The sequence below is a fragment of the Carya illinoinensis genome, chromosome 4 (genome assembly GCF_018687715.1).
Source record: "Carya illinoinensis cultivar Pawnee chromosome 4, C.illinoinensisPawnee_v1, whole genome shotgun sequence".
NCBI classification, from domain to species: domain Eukaryota; kingdom Viridiplantae; phylum Streptophyta; class Magnoliopsida; order Fagales; family Juglandaceae; genus Carya; species Carya illinoinensis.
The window spans coordinates 7653005-7673449 of NC_056755.1; the positions used below are offsets into that span (position 1 = coordinate 7653005).

At 33.6% G+C, this 20445-nt stretch overlaps 1 pseudogene; it reads right to left on the minus strand.

Annotated features, from left to right (window-relative positions):
• Positions 1-1459: 1459 nt before the first annotated feature.
• LOC122306206 lies at positions 1460-2413 on the minus strand (annotated as a pseudogene).
• Positions 2414-20445: the final 18032 nt, after the last annotated feature.

Genomic DNA, 20445 nt, shown 5'->3' on the forward strand with positions numbered 1-20445 from the left:
AGCCATAACGTGTTATAAAACTTTCAAAAGGAGAGAAAAAGAGATAGAGCTCAGAGAGGTTATGAAAACTTATGAATTTCTTAAAGGATTCAACGATATATATAAGAGTACAAAGGGGACTATGCTTTTGACGACTAGCACTATGCATTTGACAGCTAGCTCACTATGCTAGCACTATGCACTATGCATTTGACGACTAACTCACTATGCTAGCACTACGCACTATGCATTATGCATTTAACGACTAGCACTATGCATTTGACGGCTAGCTAAATGTGGTCATACAATTTAAGATAGTTTATAACAGATACTTAATTATTTGATTATTAATCAATAAACCCCTATCAAACATGTTTTAAAAAAATTAATAATCAGACTTTTATTCCAAGAAAAGGACTTTGAAACAAATCATGACGTCATATGAATCAGTTTAATTTTTCTTCACTTCAATAAAATATATTCGAAGACTTTGAAATTTAGACTACACAACATAAGTTTATTTATTTAATTAATTTTCTCATATCTACACATCTCAATGATATCTGTCGTATTTAATTATAATATTTATCCCTGTAAGAAGTCGATCATCACAATCAAGGGTGTCAAAGTAATCTTCCATTTGAGTTTTTGTCCTACTTTGAGCATTTTTGTGATGATATCTAGGAGGAGAGAAGCACATGAATCTTTGTCTTGGGAGAGATCAGCTAACTGATGATTTAATGTTCCTTTAGATGTAGAAATGATTTTAGATAATTTGAGTTAATTTATAAATAGTAATATTTTATAGCTCTGGTTAAGATATCTTAGATGTTTGTAAGTTACTATGAGTTTAACGTTTTTACGAGAAGTTGAAAAAGTAATAGATTTTATCAATGATTGAGTTGAGATGATCTCAACAACCAAACACACCTTAAATTTCTTCAAAAATATTTATAACCCATCCTTGAGTCTATTTATTTGAGTTCAAGTTTACATAGGAACTCTTGTTAGAAGTCTATAATCATCATATTTATAGGTGCTTTAGATCGAATAAAAACAGGTGCAAGCGAAGAATTTAATCATTTGTCAAACAAAGTTTTCCCTTGGATAGCACTAACTATAAATATATATATACATATATATATATATATTTCTTCTTTTTGAATAGAGATCAGATCCTAGAGCAGCTTGAGGCCCCATTTTATTTATATATAAAAATAGATGCTTATGAAACTGAAAAGAAAAATGGATGTCTATGCTTTATACTACCATAAGATTGTCTTTGTACTGAAATAATGAAAAGAGCAAATTATGGAGCTTACAAGATGAAATTGAACAAACATTTATAATATGACACAAATCAAGGTGTAATATCACTTGATGACTAAGAAGATAATAATAATGGCTGTGAATCTATAGATGAGGTTGTGATGACACTATCCACACCTGACGTTCTTGATATAGAAAAAACATCATATTGCTAAGATATTTCAATTTTGACATCTTCAATCTCTCCAACTTTCTGCTTTAGGTTAGAAGATTTTTGCGACATTTGGTTGGCCTCCAATTCCATTACAACTTCTCTCATTGTAGGTCGTTTCCTTCCTTTCAAGTTCAAGCATTTTTTCACAAGGTTTGCAACCGTAATAATTTTTTCTTTTTCCGCTTCCTTCAAAACTTGATTATCAAGGATGTCAAATAAATTGTTCCCTTCCATCGAACTAACAAAAAATGCAGCTAAACTTTTGGTATCTCTAGTTCTTGTTGATGAGATAGCTTTTTCTCCTGTTAAGAGCTCAGCAAGAGCAACACCAAAACTATAAACGTCACTCTTATCTATAAACCGACTTGACTGAAAATACTCCGGGTTTACATATCCAAAAGTTCCATGTACTAGTGTGCTTAGATAAGTTTGATCAATAGCAACAGATCTTGAAATTCCAAAATCTGCTATTTTTGCTCTATACTTCTCATCTAAGAGGATGTTTGTAGACTTAATGTCACGATGGTAAATGGGTGAAGAAGCTGCTGAATGCAAGTAGAAAAGAGCCCTTGCAACTTCTATAGCAATTCATAAACGCATATCCCATGTAGGTGGAAACTCCTCATTTTGCCCATTGAGATATTGGACAAGAGTTCCATTAGGAATGAATGCATAAACTAGAAGCGGAACTTCCGTCTCTAAACAACAACCAAGTAGGTTAACCACATTCTTATGATTAATTTGTGAAAGAATCACGACTTCATTTATGAATTCTTGAAGTTTCTCTTCATCTATTACGTTGGACTTTTTTATTGCAACAATTCTTCCATCAGCCAACATACCTTTGTAAACAGTGCCTTGTCCACCATGTCCAATTATTCTATCTGCACTAAAACGATCAGTGACCTTCTCCAATGCCTTTGAATTAAACAATTTGATGTTCTCAACATTGTCTTTTGTTGACCAGATGACTAACACAAGAGGGGGGGTGAATTGAGTTGTATTAAAAAAATAATAATTATAAATCAAATATATAATATAAAATATAAACAAAATATGAAATAACAATAAATATAAAGAGTAAGGGTAAGAGAGAAACAAACTCAGTATGTTAACGAGGTTTGGCCCCACTGCCTACGTCCTCGTCTCAAGCTACCCTTTGAGGATTCCCAAATTCACTATTCAACCTCCTTCAGGTGGAGATAGAAACCTATTACACCTTTGAACAACACCGCTACAAAGGATCCGTGTAGAATACCCTCTACACTTGCAATCACCTTACACGTGGTGATTCAACTATTCCCCGTGTAAAATACTTTCTACATGCACAAGGGTTATACACACCCTTTTTCTGATACAAAAGCTGATAATGGGTAGGTTATCAGAAAACACTCCTCAATGAGTGAAATAAGAACAATACAACGTAAACTATATCTCTCAAAATGAACAAGGATTAAGGCTCAATGCTTAGAGAAGAGAGAATGAAAGTTTTGAATGAATGTTATATGCTCTGGATGTTGTAAATGTGAAGCTCTCAGATGATCTATTTATAGGCATATGAGATTTCATATTTAAATTTAAAAAGATTCACATGTCAAAGACAACATCATTCACTTTTTCAAAAAATTCAAATAAAAGGTTCTTCCTTTTCAATTGTCAAAGACAACATCATTCATTTTTCAAAAACTTCAAACCTAATCTTTTACTTTTGGCATATGACAAAAGGAGCACACTTTTCTTTTTCAAAAATTCAAATCTAATCTTTTACTTTTTGCATATGACAAAAGGAGCACACTTTACTTTTCAAAATTTTCAAACAAAATCATCTACCTTTTGTATATGTCTAAAAAAGCATCAATCACTTTTGAAAATATTTAAATAAAACATGCACATGTGAAAGATGACAATCAATCATCTTTAATATTTTCAAAATTCAACCCTTTAATCAATCTTCTCTCCTGAGGCTGTCAATACCATGTTAGGAGCAGAGAACTGCTTTTCTAGTATGACTGATTCTGAGATTATTGCAGAATCAAGAATGCTCAGTAGTCAATATGCTGCCTCTGTTACGATCATGTCTCGAAGGTTAATGGCGAGGATGAGTGAGATTGATCATCTTAACATCCAAATATCTGAGTTACGACAGAAGCTTGCTAATAAAGATAGAGAGAATAAAAGGCTAAAGCAGGAAAACAAAGAGTTGAAAAAATTTACAGATTGGTATGCTCATGATCTGCAACCACGAATAGAGGAGCTGGAATGAGAAAGGATTCAGATACAAGGTCAACATCGGCAGATAACAGCGGAGGTTCATCGTTTACTAGAAAAATAGGGACAATCTACTGTTAATCTCGCTGGCTTAGTAAGAAAACTTTTGACAATGTGTATCCAGCATATCTTGTATTTCTTTTGACTAAATAAGATTTGAAGAGACAATTGTTTGTCTTGTTCTTTATGTTATCTCTATAAAATCAGTCTTAAAGTTCATCCGATTTGTATCAAATCTTATTCTCATCTCTATAACTCATCTGCATTCCTTCAACATTCTTGCTTTAAGTTTTCAATTCTTTTCTCAATGGCTCATTCTTTTAACATTCATTTAGATTTATCCATGAAGTATTCAGCACCTTAACCTCCTGTCCTTTCTGCAGCTACCATTGGTGCCATGTTGCAGCAAGAGAATAATAATTTGGCTAATAAGTCAGACTTCGATGCTATCTACGACTTGATGAGTCTTGGGACTCGCTACTCATCCTCTATTGTTGCTTTTTTCCAGCGAGTACAAGCCAAAAACTATGAGGTTGAAAGGCTTAAAGAACAAATTGTTGTACTTCAACGAATTGTTCAAGAGTCTCACATAAGGGAATGAATCATTCGGTAGAAGAATAAACAGATGAAATCTCTATTAGATTCTTCATTCCGCTTGCCAGTTCCCATGGATAGGGATGACATGATATTGTATGAAAAGAATGAGCCAAACATGAGGCTAAGAACCTCAAGTTTATGTAAAAGTATTTAAAAAATATCTTTCTATTTTTATGAACTCTGATCTATCTTTTAAGAGATATTCATAACATGCATCATACCTATTTCTCTTCTAATCATACATAATCTATCTTCTGGTAAAGGTTTTGTGAATATATCTGCTAACTGATCGTGTGTGTTTGTGAACTCTAGTACTATATCGCCTTTCTGCACATGATCTCGAAGAAAATGATATCTTATTTCAATATGCTTAGTTCTAGAATGTTGTATTGGGTTCTTCGAAAGATTTATAGCACTTGTATTATCACATTTGATTGGAATGTGATTATACATGAGTTTAAAATCTTCAAGTTGTTGCTTCAAGTAAATAACTTGAGTACAACAACTACCCGCAACAATATATTCTGCCTCAGCAGTAGATAGTGCAACAGAATTTTATTTTTTACTAAACTAGGAAACTAGTGCATGACCTTAGAAATGACATGCTCCACTAGTGCTTTTTCGATCTATTTTACAGCCAGCATAATCTGCATCTGTGTAGCTGATTAGATCGAAAGATGTGTGCTTAGGATATCATAACCCTAGGTTAATTGTACCACTAAGATGTCTAAGAATGCGCTTAACTGCAATTAAATTTGATTCTTTTGGAGATGATTGAAAGCGTGCACATAAGCACACACTAAACATAATATCTGGTCTACTGGCTGTTAAATATAATAAGCTACCAATCATACATCGATATATCTTCGAGTCAACTGGCTTACCGGATTCATCTTTATCAAGTTTAGTTGATGGGCTGATTGGTGTTCCAATTTCCTTAACATTTTCCATCCCAAACTTCTTCAGTAATTCCTTAATATATTTTGATTGATTGATGAATGTCTCACTTTTTGCTTGCTTAATTTGCAATCCGAGAAAGAATGTAAGTTCTCCCATCATGCTCATCTCAAATTCTTCCTACATAGTCTTAACAAAAACTTGACACATATTTTCATTAGTAGCACCGAATATTATATCTTCAACATAAATCTGAATCAAAAGAATATCATCATTTTCATATTTAATGAAAATAGTTGTGTCGATTTTTCCTCTTGAAAAACCTTTTTCAATCAAGAAACCACTGAGTCTCTCGTACCAAGCTCTAGGAGCTTGTTTAACTCCATATAGTGCTTTTATGAGTTTGAAAACATTATTTGGGGAAATATGATTTTCAAAACCTGGAGATTGCTCAACATATACCTCTTCATTTATAAAACCATTTAAGAAAGCACTTTTAACATCCATTTGAAAAAGTTTGAAATCTTTATAACAAGCATATGCAAGTAGCATTCGAATAGCTTCTAATCTTGCGACAGGTGTATATGTCTCATCATAATCGATTCCTTCTTCTTGATTAAAACCTTGGGCTACAAGTCGAGCCTTATTTCTAATAATGACTCCGGACTCATCTTTCTTGTTTCTAAAAACCCATTTTATTCCAATAATAGTATGATTTTTGGGTCTAGGAACAAGTGTCCAAACATCATTTCTTTCAAATTGATTCAACTCTTCTTGCATAGCTAGAATCCAAGATTCATCAAGAAGTGCGTCATTAATATTTTTGGGTTCAATTTGAGATAGAAAAACAGTATGATTGCAAATATTTCTAAGAGATGATCGAGTACTTACACCTTGTGAAGGTTCTCCCAAAATTTGTTCCACTGGATGATCTTTCACAAATTTCCACTGTTTGGTTGCATCTTGTATTAAATTTTTATGATCTTTCCTGATGGCTCTATGCTGAACTTCCTCTATTGTTTTCTCTTTGTTGAGATTGAGACTTTCCGTGTTATTTATACCTCATGTTTCTTCATCAATAGATTTCTTGGAGAGTGGAGAACTAGATTCATCAAATACTACATGCATAGATTCTTGTACAGTCAAAGTTTTTTTATTGAATACTCTATAAGCTTTACTATTAGTAGAACACCCGAAAAAGATACTTTCATCAGATTTTGCATCAAACTTGCCTAAATTATCCCTGTCATTCAAAATAAAACATTTGCATCCAAATACATGAAAGTAACCAATGTTGGACTTTTTCTCATTCCAAAGCTCATAGGGGGTTTTATCTAACTTAGACCCTAGCATAACTCTATTTATAACATAACATGCAGTACTTACCGATTCGGCCCAAAAATAACTAGACAAGTTGTTCTCATTGAGCATTGTTCTTGCCATCTCTTGAAAAGATCTATTTTTCCTCTCTACTACCATTTTGTTGAGGAGTTCGAGGAGCAGAAAAATTATGTACAAAACCATTTTCATCACAAAATGCTTCAATATTTTTATTAACAAACTCTTTTCCCCTATCACTTTGGATACTTGAAATAGTATAGCTCTTTTCATTTTGAATTTTCTTGCATAACTTGGTAAAGGCATTATGTGCCTCATCTTTATGAGCAAGAAAGATGACCCAAGTATATCTAGAGAAATCATCAACAATAACAAACGCATAATATTTTCCTCCTAAACTTGCAACTCTATTTGGTCCAAATTGATCCATATGTATCAGTTGCAATGTTCTAGTAGTGGAAGTATGTTTCTTAGTTTTAAAAGAAGTTTTTGTTTGTTTACCAAATTGGCATGCATCACAAATTTTGTCTTTAAGAAAATTTGTTTTTGGTAAACCACTCACAAGATCATTTTTTGAAAGTTTGGAAATAAGTTCCATGTTGGCATGACCTAATCTTCTATACCATAACCAACTAGTTTCATTTTGAACTGAAAAACAAATAACATCTTGTGAGGTAATTTCTTCAAAATCGATTGTATAAACATTATTGTTTCTAAAAGCAATAAAATAAATATTACAATTATGATCATTCAAAATAATGCACTTATCCATTTTGAAAGTAACTGTAAATCCTTTATCACATAATTGACTTATGCTTAAAAGATTATGTTTTAGACCTTCAACAAGTAGAACATATTCAATTATGAGAGAAGATTCATTACCAATTTTACCTATTCCCACGATCTTCCTTTTCGAGTTGTCTCCAAATGTCATGTGTCCTTCTTCTTTAGATCTAAGATCAAAGAACTTAGTCTTGTCTCCCGTCATGTGTCTTGAACATCCACTATCTAAAAACCACTTGTTTTTACTTGTGGATGACTTCATGCATACCTATAAAAACAATTAAAATGATTTTTCTTGGTACCTAAGTTCTTTGGGTCCTTTATTTATTAGTATTAGAAGAAACAAGATTTTTAGGTACCTATATGGCCCTAACAGTCATTGTATGATTTCTTCTAATAGGACAAGTATGATAATTATGATCATTTCTATTACAGAAATTGCAAATAGGATGTGACATATATGAAGAACTTGAATGATTATAATAATATCTTTTTTTGACAAAATTATTTTTATGAAAAGAATTTTGATTATTGGTCTTTGATATAGAAGGATTATCAAAATTTTTTTTTATAAGGTTTGTATTTTTGTTTTGGCATATATCCCAAACCTGCCTTGTCAAAAACACATCTTTGACTACCAAGAAGTTTTTCAAAATTTCTTTTTCCATTCGTAAAGTTTTCAACAATATTTTCTAAATCGGTTTTCTTCTTATTCAATTCAAGATTTTCATCTTTCGAAATGATACTTTCTTTTCTTAAAATATCAATTTCATTTGTTAAAGAAAAATTTTTCTTTTTCAAAGCAGTATATTTGATACCCAATTTTTCAAATTCCTCATAAACCTCTTCTAAAACATTTTGCAATTCTTCATATGAAGTATTTTCAATATTATTAAGATTTGTTACCTCAATGTCATCTTTAGCCATAAGACAAAGATTTGCTGATTCTCCATTGCTTGCTTCACTATCTGAGCTACTTGAATCATCATCCCATGTAGCTTTCATTGCTTTCTTGCCATTGTTTCGATCTTTCTTTAGCAGATGACAATCTGTCTTGATATGACCAGACTTATTACATTTATAACAAATTAAAGTGTCATTTTTACCTGAATCTTTCTTGGAAAACTTTTTGAAGGATTTCCTCGGAAGAATTTTATTTTTCTTTAAGAACCTCTGTATTCTTCTTGTTATCATTGCAACTTCTTCATCTTTGTCTTCATTTTCCTCATGTTCATCACTTTCACTTTCATGAGGAACAACTTTAAGTGCCAAGCTCTTCTTTGGCTTTCCTTCTTCTTCTCCTCTTTTCAATGTGTACTCATGGGTGATAAGTGATCCGATGAGTTCATTCACTTCCAGCTTCTTGAGGTCTCTAGCTTCAAGAATCGCTGTCACTTTTGATTCCCAGCATTTTGGTAGAGAGTTGAGAATTTTTCTTACTATCTCCACCTTGGAATAAACTTTGCCAAGAGCTGTCAAGCTGTTTATGATGTTAGTAAAACGAGTGTGCATACTAGAAATAGATTCATCATCATTCATCTTAAACATTTCATATTCATGAGTAAGAATATAAATTTTTGATTCCTTGACTTGCGAAGTTCCTTCATAAGTAACTTCCAAGTTATCCCAACTTTCTTTTGCCGTAGCACAAGTCATTATTCTATTAAATTCATTTCCATTGAGAGCATTAAATAATAAATTCATAGCAGTTAAATTCAAAGTATAAAGTCTATCGTCTTCACGATCAAACTCTTCTTCTTCCTTTTTGACCTTTACTCCATCAATCACTTTTGTTGGAATATAAGGTCCATTTACAATACATTTCCAGATTTCTCGACCTTGAGCCTGAAAGAATATTCTCATTCTAACATTCCAGAATGAGTAATTATCTCCACAAAAGAGTGGAGGCCGACTGCTAGATTGACCTTCACCAAATGAAGCTGAAATGTTAGCTATAAGATCTTAACTCAAAAGATAGTTAATCTTATAATAGAGCTCTTAGCTCTGATACCAATTGTTGCCCAAATGACTAACACAAGAGGGGGGTGAATTGAGTTGTATTAAAAAAATAACAATTATAAATCAAATATATAATATAAAATATAAACAAAATATGAAATAACAATAAATATAAAGAGTAATGGTAAGAGAGAAGCAAACTCAGTATGTTAACGAGGTTTGACCCCATTGTCTACGTCCTCGCCTCAAGCTACCCCTTGAGGATTCCCAAATTTACTATTCAACCTCCTTCAGGTGGAGATAGAAACCTATTACACCTTTGAACGACACCGCTACAAAGGATCCGTGTAGAACACCCTCTACACTTGCAATCACCTTACACGTGGTGATTCAACTATTTCCCGTGTAGAATACTTTCTACACGCACAAGGGTTATACACACCCTTTTTCTGATACAAGAGCTGATAGTGGGTAGGTTATCAGAAAACACTCCTCAATGAGTGAAATAAGAACAATACAGCGCAAACTATATCTCTCAAAATGAACAAGGATTAAGGCTCAATGCTTAGAGAAGAGAGAATGAAAGTTTTGAATGAATGTTGTATGCTCTGGATGTTGTAAATGTGGAGCTCTCAAATGATCTATTTATAGGTATATGAGATTTCATATTCAAATTTAAAAAGATTCACATGTCAAAGACAACATCATTCACTTTTTCAAAAAATTCAAATAAAAGGTTCATCCTTTTCAATTGTCAAAGACAGCATCATTCATTTTTCAAAAACTTCAAACCTAATCTTTTACTTTTGGCATATGACAGGAGCACACTTTCCTTTTTCAAAAATTCAAACCTAACCTTTTACTTTTTGCATATGACAAAAGGAGCACACTTTACTTTTCAAAATTTTCAAACAAAATCATCTACTTTTTGTATAAGTCTAAAAAAGAATCAATCACTTTTGAAAATATTTATATAAAACATGCACATGTGAGAGATGACAATCAATCATCTTTGATATTTTGAAAATTCAACCTTTTAATCAAGGTATGCACATGTGAAAGATGATAATCAATCATCTTTCAAAATTTTCAAATTTAATTTTCAAAATATTCATGCACATGTGGAAAATATATTTTAATGCTTTATGATAAAATATTAATTTTTGAGCCTTAATCCTAATTTCGAATTTTTAAGAGATTTACATATTACTCTATGACTTTAATGTGAACTTGTTCCCTTCTTGCTCATGTTTGGTTCCTTGATGTGCTTGACTCCATTGTGTGGACAACTTGAGCTTGAGACTCCTTCATTCTTTGAATTCATTTGTTATCATTAAAATCTATGTGTAGATATATAATTACACAAAACTTGAAATCTTATGTTCAACATCTTTGTTGTTTGTAGATAGTTGTTGCTTTAGTAGTAGTCCACCATTTTGTTTGAAGAACTTCTCCTTGCGTTTAATCCTCCTCCTTTTCTTTATCACTTTGTATGACCACCATACACCGAAAATCAGAAATAATACACCAAGGCTTGTGCTAACACCTATTTGACTCAATGAAATAGAAAGATATTACTCCTTGCTAGTGCAAATGGTAAAATAATAAATTGCTGATTAGAAAAACATTTCTATGAATGCTAAAATATTGCCAGAAAAATTATATATGTTGTGCACAAAGTAGGTTCACATAAACCTTAATTATTTGCGTTGAAATGAGTTTGCCCATACTATATATCATGTCATTTTTAAAAACAATTGCTTAATTCTTCGTGATTAAATCCTGTTCTTTCTTTCCTTTTTTATTAAATTTATTAAATGAATGGAAAGAAAAGAAGCTCCTCTGATCTATTTCACAGACTCACAACTAATATAGTGCAAATTATAGGACTGGGAATTAGATATACTTATGATTATGAAAGGCTTCTTGTTCTTATAATTAGGAGGGATACAACGGTAATAGCCTTTAGTATTTTCACAGCGTTCTCCATTTGTACAACGATTGAGATATTGAGGGTCTTCACATTCGTTAATATCTGCCATTGTAATCGAATGTGTTAAAAGAGAAATATTCTAATCATAAAAAGATTACACAAAAATAATTTTACAAATTGATATGACTTGATATATTTTATCAGATTATAAAATTACTTTTAATATAAAATAGATCTGATAAATCACATTAAAAGCTTCTTAGCGGAAAGAAAAGACAATTGGATATTTGTCTAAAAGCAGCCATTTTTAATATTGTTTCGCGCGACTCATCATGCATAGGCTGGACAGATTGAATCAGTCCAAGTCCCAGGTTAATTTTCATCTTAATTACGTGTGCATCCAAGCGTGTATGTAAGCAAGTACTACTGCCATAATTTTGAGGGGAAAAATTTCGTAAGTTGTTCGAATTTCAAGCGGAAGAGAAAATGTGAAACGTATAATTAAATGGTGTACTATATATCCAATAATATTATTTATTGATGTCCGTAATATTAAATAAATAACAAATACAGTAGAGTTCACTTCATATATATATGTCTCTCCTATTTGAAATCATTAAATTTTCATATATAGGTGGATTAATTCTTTTATTTCCTTTATTAATTAATATTTATCACAGTAGGTCAAATTAATCCACCGCCAATCAGTTAGAGCTAAATATCTTTAATTCTTCATACTTTTTATGTCAATGATGTTGAGAGAAAAATCGTATATTCTAATTTCTATATATGATCGATCATGCATGAAAGATCAAATCAATGAATTTAGAGAGACATTCATTCCCAGCAGCCAGCGTGTTGATTACTCCCGAGAAAATAAACGAAAGTTCTCATGATGTGTTTGTTTGAGACTTGATGTTTGATGGAAAACAAAGTATACCAGTTTATAATTTAGAATATCATGTCATAGCATTAATTGCTTGCCAAGAAAAAGAGGATACCCAGTCCCACATCGAGCACCAAAATTATTGATAAATCTTTGAATTGCATAGAAGTTTGATATGAAATGATTTTAGGAAAAGTATAGTTGCAAGCACAATTGTGTACTAATCTGTGCACCAATGTGATGTGATTGATCAAAAAGCAGATTTTATTGAAATTAGTGTTAATTTAAATTTTAAGTATGAATAAATCAGTGTTGGTACACAGATTAGTGCGCGACTGTACTTGTATGTAGCAAAACTCTAGACAAAAACCAAGCAGTTTCTGTTCATCTCTACCATAGGTTGTATTCAACATGTGAAGCAACAATAGTAGCACTGTGATGCCGAGAAAATGGTTTAACTTTTCCCCTCGTCACAGTTTTTGTGTGGATTCATGTGTTGTACACATTCTATATATCAACCATCAAGATTCAAGAATACTTAATTATTATTTTGGATAAAATTACACTACAACAAATTTCGGTTTTTTCCACAAGGCAATTTGGTGGCCATATCTGGGGGTTATGTGAGAAAAACAGCTTTTCCCACCAATTCCGTTCGTGACTCGTTGGTGGCATATAATTCATGAGCACTAACCTTTTCGCATGAATTCATTAAGTGGTGGGAAAAAATCACTTTTTGTCACGACAGCTCGGGGTGGAGAAACCTGTTTCCCTTCGTGGCAAATTAACTTGCTACCTAGTCCTTTGTGGTGAGAGGAACATCACTTGTCACCACAGCCGCAGTCCGAAAAACCTCTATAGCCATGAATTTCACCGTCACTCGTCTACTCGTATAAAAGTTTTAGCCACTCACTTCATCGTGAGTATAAGTCGTTTCGGATTAGGTGATATAGTGATAAATAATATTTACTTACCAGCGTCCTTGTCAAAAGAAGGAATTCTTCGAAAATCCTTCCATTGCAAATAAGTATTTTTCATGAAATGTATCATTGCTAATAAGTATTCCCCTCCATTTAAGATACTGGGTAAAGTTCTATAATCCATGAACTTGTGCCGTGACAAAAGTATAGTGCATCACTGCAGTTGTGGTGGCTTATCTTGTTATTTCCATGAGTAACATTAGTCGGAAAAACATGACAGTTACGTGGGAATTAAGAAATTTCCACCAATTGATGCCGTGAGAGTGTGGTGGCATATAATTCATGAACAATAACAGTTTATCACAAAAACTGCATTTGGTGGGTAAAAGTTATGTTTTTACCACGAAAAATATGATCGAAAATACAAATTGGAATCCATTTGTTACTCCATTTAGCACCAATCATTTATGGTGACAATAGGCTATATGGTCATAATTTTCCCTGGTGGCTATTAGTGAATTCGGATGGTTTCACTCGTGGATACAATTTCAATAGCCATCAGTCCAATAATTACGGTTGTCGCAGAAAATGGAATTTTGCCATGACAACCTTCGTGCTGTCTATCTTAATTGGGAGTCCATATAGCTCCTCTAATTTTTTCCCCACCATTCTATTTCCTGGGCAGTAGATTTTGTACCACGAAGCTAACCATGCAAATTAAATATATATTGGCACAACAAGTGTTTCCTTTATACACTGCAACCTTACCTTTGTTTCTTAACAATGATCATTGCAAAAAAGAATAGAATTCACAGTCATTGACACAAAGAATTATCATTTGACACTGGGTAAATCAGTGTAAAATCCATTCCAACAGTAGTGCATCCAAATATCTGCTCAATTTCAAAACCAATCACTAAAAACCCCACCAATCTGGACAACCCTAATTATAATTAATAACCTGTTAAGCAAAAATCATATCCATACCATAAAGAAGCAATAATCTACCAACATCCGTAGAAATAGCATTTAATAACCAAATCTGCCAACATATATATTAAACTGCTAATTACATTCCATGTAACGTACAACAAGGGAAAGACAGAATTCATGTTACATATAGCAGGTGATAACACAACTCTCTCCAGCAGCATCTATTGTGAACATGAAGAATGTCCATCTAGACAGCTTTTGTAGTGTGGGTATGATGTTGCTGACATCTTTCTCCACAACAATCTGAAATCCTGATGAACACAAAAACAGGTTGCTAAATGTTACCTTAACATTTAGCAAAAAGTTAAGTGTAAAACTAAGAGTATACTTCTTAATGAATGACATGGCATGGGGTGGGAATGTACTATACTAATTGTTGATAATACCCTTGGGTTTATTTTTAAATAATTATACTCTAGCCCTTATAGCATATACAGATTTATTAAGGTGATTAGCTGTATGAATGCAATTCGTGTGTGTATGGAAAATTAAATATTGGAGACTCAATTGGCACATACAAAAGACCATCATTCAATGAGCATGTACACCTACCATTAGAACTAAGCTATTGTGTTCCTGCATGCATATTCTACAAGTTGTCATAGCTATAGCAGGTCTGCCATTCACATGCTTGCAATACATTAATACATGCTTAAATATATCCGTTATTTAAGAACAGCCCAATTGCTATTCGGAATTGTTGTAGTGTTGCAAGAAAACAACCGACCCATATTTATACTGGAAACATCATCTTCCATAGCAATGGTAGATTACAGAGTATCTTGAATCTCCCATATGAAAGTATGGTTAGATACACATCATCACATGACCCACAATCTGTTGTAACAATTTACCCGTTCAACCAATATACATATGTCAAATATCCCCTCCTCTAATTTATGAGAGAGACTCATTTAAATGCACAATCCAATATTTAACTTAAAAAATTCATATGCTGAAAACTACGAAAACAAAATCATTTAAAGCTACATTATTTTCGCACTATCCATCAAGTGTTGGTCAATCAGCAATACCAGATATACATGCCACTTTATTATCCACACATAGATGATTACGGTAGTCCATTTTAAGTGGGTTTCATTATATATCCGACATAGTTAGATAAGAGAGGGTTTCCTTATCTTATCTAACTACTTAGGTGTGAATATTTAACTATAGCATATAAACTAACCCCTTGGGCTGTTAAATCACTATTCAAACAGATTACTGGGTGCTTTCGATGGATATTAGTGAGAAAATATCCATTAAGTGTGTAGAAATATAGAGTCCTAAACATACCCAAATTACAGCCCAGCTAATTACCTCCCGCTCTGAAAATGTATATCATCAGATGAGCAAACCCTGCATCTACTTTCCACGATGGACATTATGACTGAAAGCTGGACAGTACTCTTCTAACTTGCAATTTTGAAAACACTTAAATCAGCCTTCTGATTTGGAGTTTTTCTGTCAATTTAATCAAATCTGACCCAAGCATAAGATCATATCTTTACTATATGAGAGAGAGAGAACTTACCCTCTCATAACAACAACATAGCTACAACTCAAAAAGTAATACCCTTCAGCTTTATATTTCCTGCACTATTAATAGATATGCACCCTAACTATAATACTAAAGTACCAAAATATATATAATTAACTATAGTCTTTGGCCATTGGATTGTTACAAATGTTATAAACAACCCACAAAAAATAGAGTCCCACAAAATATTTCCAATGGCCGAAAATCCTGGATATCAAGTGAGATGCCTAAGCATCTCGCTGAGTCTCTCCATGAGACTCACTACCATAAAGTTGCTGATCAGTGCTCCTACAGCTCATTAAGACCTTCTCATGCTCAGAAAAATTCCTTCTCAACTCCGCAATATCGCCCATCATTGCATCGAGTTTGCTCTTATACATTTTCGCTTCACTTTTGTTCCGTTTATTCTCCTCCGATAGCCGGATAAATTCCCTACTGTTCTTTATTGAAGGAGAGGGGTCTGGAATCACCATGTGCCCTAAGCCTATTGCATAGCCAGGTCTGTTTCCCAAAACTTCTTTGAAGACCGTGTCAACAGCTTCTTCTACATCGTCTTCAGTATCCTTTTCAGCTAACCTTTCAATCATCAGATTCTGAAAATGTTATCAAAGGAAAATCAGGGGGTTGTTAAAGTTACTTTGAAACCTGTTAAAAGATATAAAATTAAATGTAACACTCTTACATAATTGTGTTCGGTCGCTGCATTGATCCATTTACCCTTCCGTGTTGACCAATGTGTTTCCTTGTAGAATTCTACCATATTAGAAGCTTTCTCCCTCTGAAACACACAAATAAGAGTAACTTTATTGTCTGATATACCCATAATCTGGAAGGTTTTATACCATATGCATATGACAAACCTTTTCCTCAAGTATCCGTATGAAGGATTTTCGGCCACCGGTGTGTTTGACCTTTAGTTTCTGCCTGTTTGAACTGTTCCTTCTGGATTTCTCCTGCATGGGAATCCAATTTATTAATGCCCCTTTATAAACCACATATGGATATATTATTTAACATGTGCGAGAAAAACAGGAATATGAAACCTAATTAAATGGGAGGTGCCTTCAGCTATGTTGCTACAATACTGAACAGAATTTTGCAGACCTTGTTATAAAGGTCTAAATAGAGCAGAAACTTAATGTCCATAAGAAATACCTTGAAAGCTACACTTGCCCACCGTTCACAGAGCTTTTCCCATACAGCTTTCTCCACCTTGTCCGTCCCACCACGTAGGGCCTCTTCATGTGAAGCATATTTTAAATACACTTTGTGTAATGCATAATGATATGTATTATACTTGGTTGTCTCTATTCCAATCTAGAACAAAATCTGCCTGCAATATCAAAGAAGCAAAACTGTTACATAAAGTAATACCAAACATGATCCAGCTTGTGGGTTGGATATGTACGAATGCAGCTTACGATGTTTAAAAAAAAAAACAGAGTCCTACCCTAACACGGTCAATCAATTCTTGCTTTTCATCATCAGGTACACAACTCCAACTGGCATGCCTCATGTCGGCATGTACTTTAATGATATCCGTTAGTCGCCCAGTGAATATTGCTGCATTCTCGCAAGATGGCCCTCTATGTCCATCTTGTATAACAAGTGGTATTTTCCCCACTTTTCTCATCCTTTCAAATAGAGTGCCCTTCGCTGGCCCTCTTCCCCTTTTCTTAGGGGGTGGATCTACATCAATACAAAAAATTGTTATAACTATTGTCTCATATATATATAGCTACCATTAGTATAGATTGCATTAGGCTACTATTTGATTGTGTATCAATCAAATAATACTTAGTAAATGCTATAGCTTGGATTATTGTACCGAATGACATACCTGTATTAGTGATTGAATCTCCAACCTGGTGTCCACCCAAAACCTCTATTGCACCCGCTGCTCCTACATCCTGAGTTGAATCATTTGAGTCCGGCTCATCCCGCAACACGGTGCTCGGAGGCAACGTGTCCCGTACTTGACTACTACATAGCTGAACTCTACCATGTCGGACTCGACCCCCCCGAAACTTTATACTTCTCACCATCCTTGGCTTTGCTATTGGGTGGATATCAATACTGTTTTTGCTGCACCCAACCAGGAACATATTTACAACATTAAGTACATATTTGCCAAACAAAACAGTATCGACATGTAAAATAATGATAAATAAGCCTCTAATTGTTATGTTTGCCACATTATAGTATTGATTTCCTATCATACTAACATGATATAGACAGGGGGGAAATATTTGGTTAGTTTTTGCTCCAACTTTTACCCTATACGACAAAGTTTGCCCTCTGTTTTTTATGTAAAAAACACTAAGTAGCAGGCCAGCTGGTTTCACAAAACAAGGCATGTAAGGCTCTTCTAAGTTAGTGGGGTAAGAGACTAACCATTCCCCATGTTACTTTAATATGTCTTCTTGAAGTCATAACTCTGTGATTGTCATTTTAACAAAATATACTAACTATCCTAGGGCTCAATTTTACCAAACTGAACCTGCCAAAATGTCTTTATCAATAAGAAGTCATTAACCACTTTTTTTACTTCTATTTTCATTATTCTACAATTTATAGCTAAATTGTAATACTAAGATGAAAGTATCATCTGTACCTACCCTATTACTGGTGCTAGTATTGAAGTGGTGTCCTGCTCTTCAACTGTGATGTGCACATAGGTGGATGCTATTATGTGTTAGAAAATCACAAAAAATTTATCTTTTACTCCACCCAGAAACTACATTGATATGTAAAAACAGGGAAAAACCTATTTCATCTGTTCTGTAAATTGTGTCAGGTAATACTCAATGTAGGGAACTAAACATGTCCATGTCTATAAAAATATAACTGAGTAGCGCTTACTTCAAGAAGAGAGTTCAATGCATGCTATGTAATGCATGATGTATTAAGGATGATCACTTTGGGTATCTGGTTTACCACAGCTACTACAATATTGCACAAAACACCCATTGTGTAGCACTGTTCGAAGTATGAAGCTGGTGTAAAAAACAGCATGGTTTTTTGAGAAATATAACATGCTTGTGATGTATAGTGCATGAACTTTTTGATGCAAACCGATATGTAATCAACATATGTTCTTAAATTTAACCTACCACAATTTAGTTTTTGCCTAAGAAGAAGAAAAATCTATGCTTTACATGAACAGGTTTTTGTAAAGTGATATTACACACTAAAAAAACAGAGAACTGTCGAGAATGTATAACCTTTTCATCATTCAGAAGGAGTTGCACAAATATAATTGTGTAGAGTAGCAATGTGTACCTGATTTTTCCTTCCACTTTGGCTTGCCTGGCAGATGTGAAGAGGATAGAGAAGCTGTGGGGTTGTGAATGGATATAAAGGAAATGGCCAGCAGCTCGGAAGGGAGTCTAGGTGAACCCGTGCGGTGAAGGAAAAGGTTGAGAAAAACTCTCAATTTTTTCTCAACTGGAAGTGTTGCTTTACGTGAACTGAGGAACCCAATATGTTATGTATGACTCTACTTCAAACCTCTCAGCTTGCTGTACGATGCCACCAACTCCCCTGCTGTCAATTCCTCATCAATCCACCCTGCAGTTCAGCTTTGCTGTGGACCACATCACTGGCGCCATTTCCCAGCCAAAAGGCATCATCACAATTAAAATATCCTGCCCTGAATTTTACAATTCTCCCGCTTTGTATTTTGACTTAAATTATCTATGTCCACCACTTTTCTAAGTTTCATATTTTGGGTTATTAATCTGTGTTGGATGCCTTGTAGAATGCTATTTACGTGCAGTTGCAAATATCCCTTACTTAAATTGCTATACAGATATTTCAATCTGTATAGTACATTTTGCACTTGTTATTGCACTGGACGCGAGATATGCATATTAGTGGAAACTATAAATTATTCCCTATAGGTAGGTTGGTGAGCAATAACTAATTATTGATTTATTCACCAATTCTAGGTAGGTTTGTTATAATTTATTCTGCAACTTTTTTATTAATTTTGCTTGCATTCTGATTTTATATTCACTGGAATTTGGTGGTTATTAATTAGGCATAAAAGCCTCTTCTAGAAATATTTGGATCTGGAAATACACCCTCGTTCCCCTCCACAATATATATGCTGACATTGCTATACATATAAATCAATTTCTATATCCTTACATACCATTAAATGAACTACTTTTGACGAAACACTAAATATTGCTTGTTAAAGGATATTTAGTGTTATAAAAAATATCTAGGGGATCAATAACTACTTAGCTCTTTACACCACTGCCCTATTATAGTTATATATTGCGGATGTACTTTGGGTTTAAATCAGGTTACATATTCCAATTGGAACCATGCCTGCGAGTCATGAGTGAATCTTGTGCCAGCATAATTGGTAGACATTTATTTTCTTTCCTGGCCACATTAATAATGCATACTTTGGGCAGAGTATCATAGTTAATAATCATCCACAAGCTAAGCTAGCTTGTGGATGATTATCTGAACCATGCTAAACCTTTATTATACTTAATTAATTCATTAATTGTCAATTTGCACCTAGTTAGGAACATAAGCTAGCTGGACTCTGTTTTAGACAATTCAATCATATAGAAACACTTTGCTTCTTCACTTAATGCAAATGTACTTTACTGGTTCATCTACTTTTAACTTGCACAACCACAGAAGAAATATTCTCGAAGGGAGACCCCTCAAAAAAATCAGACTACAATTGTTATCAATTTTATATTCTATTTTCTGGATTGTGCTAACTTAATGATCATGGCATCTCCATCACAAATTGAGGGCATGCCTACGAAAGGAATATAAAATTTCACTGATCTTCACTCAATATTCCATTTATGGTTGTATAACTACCGCAGCTCTTTA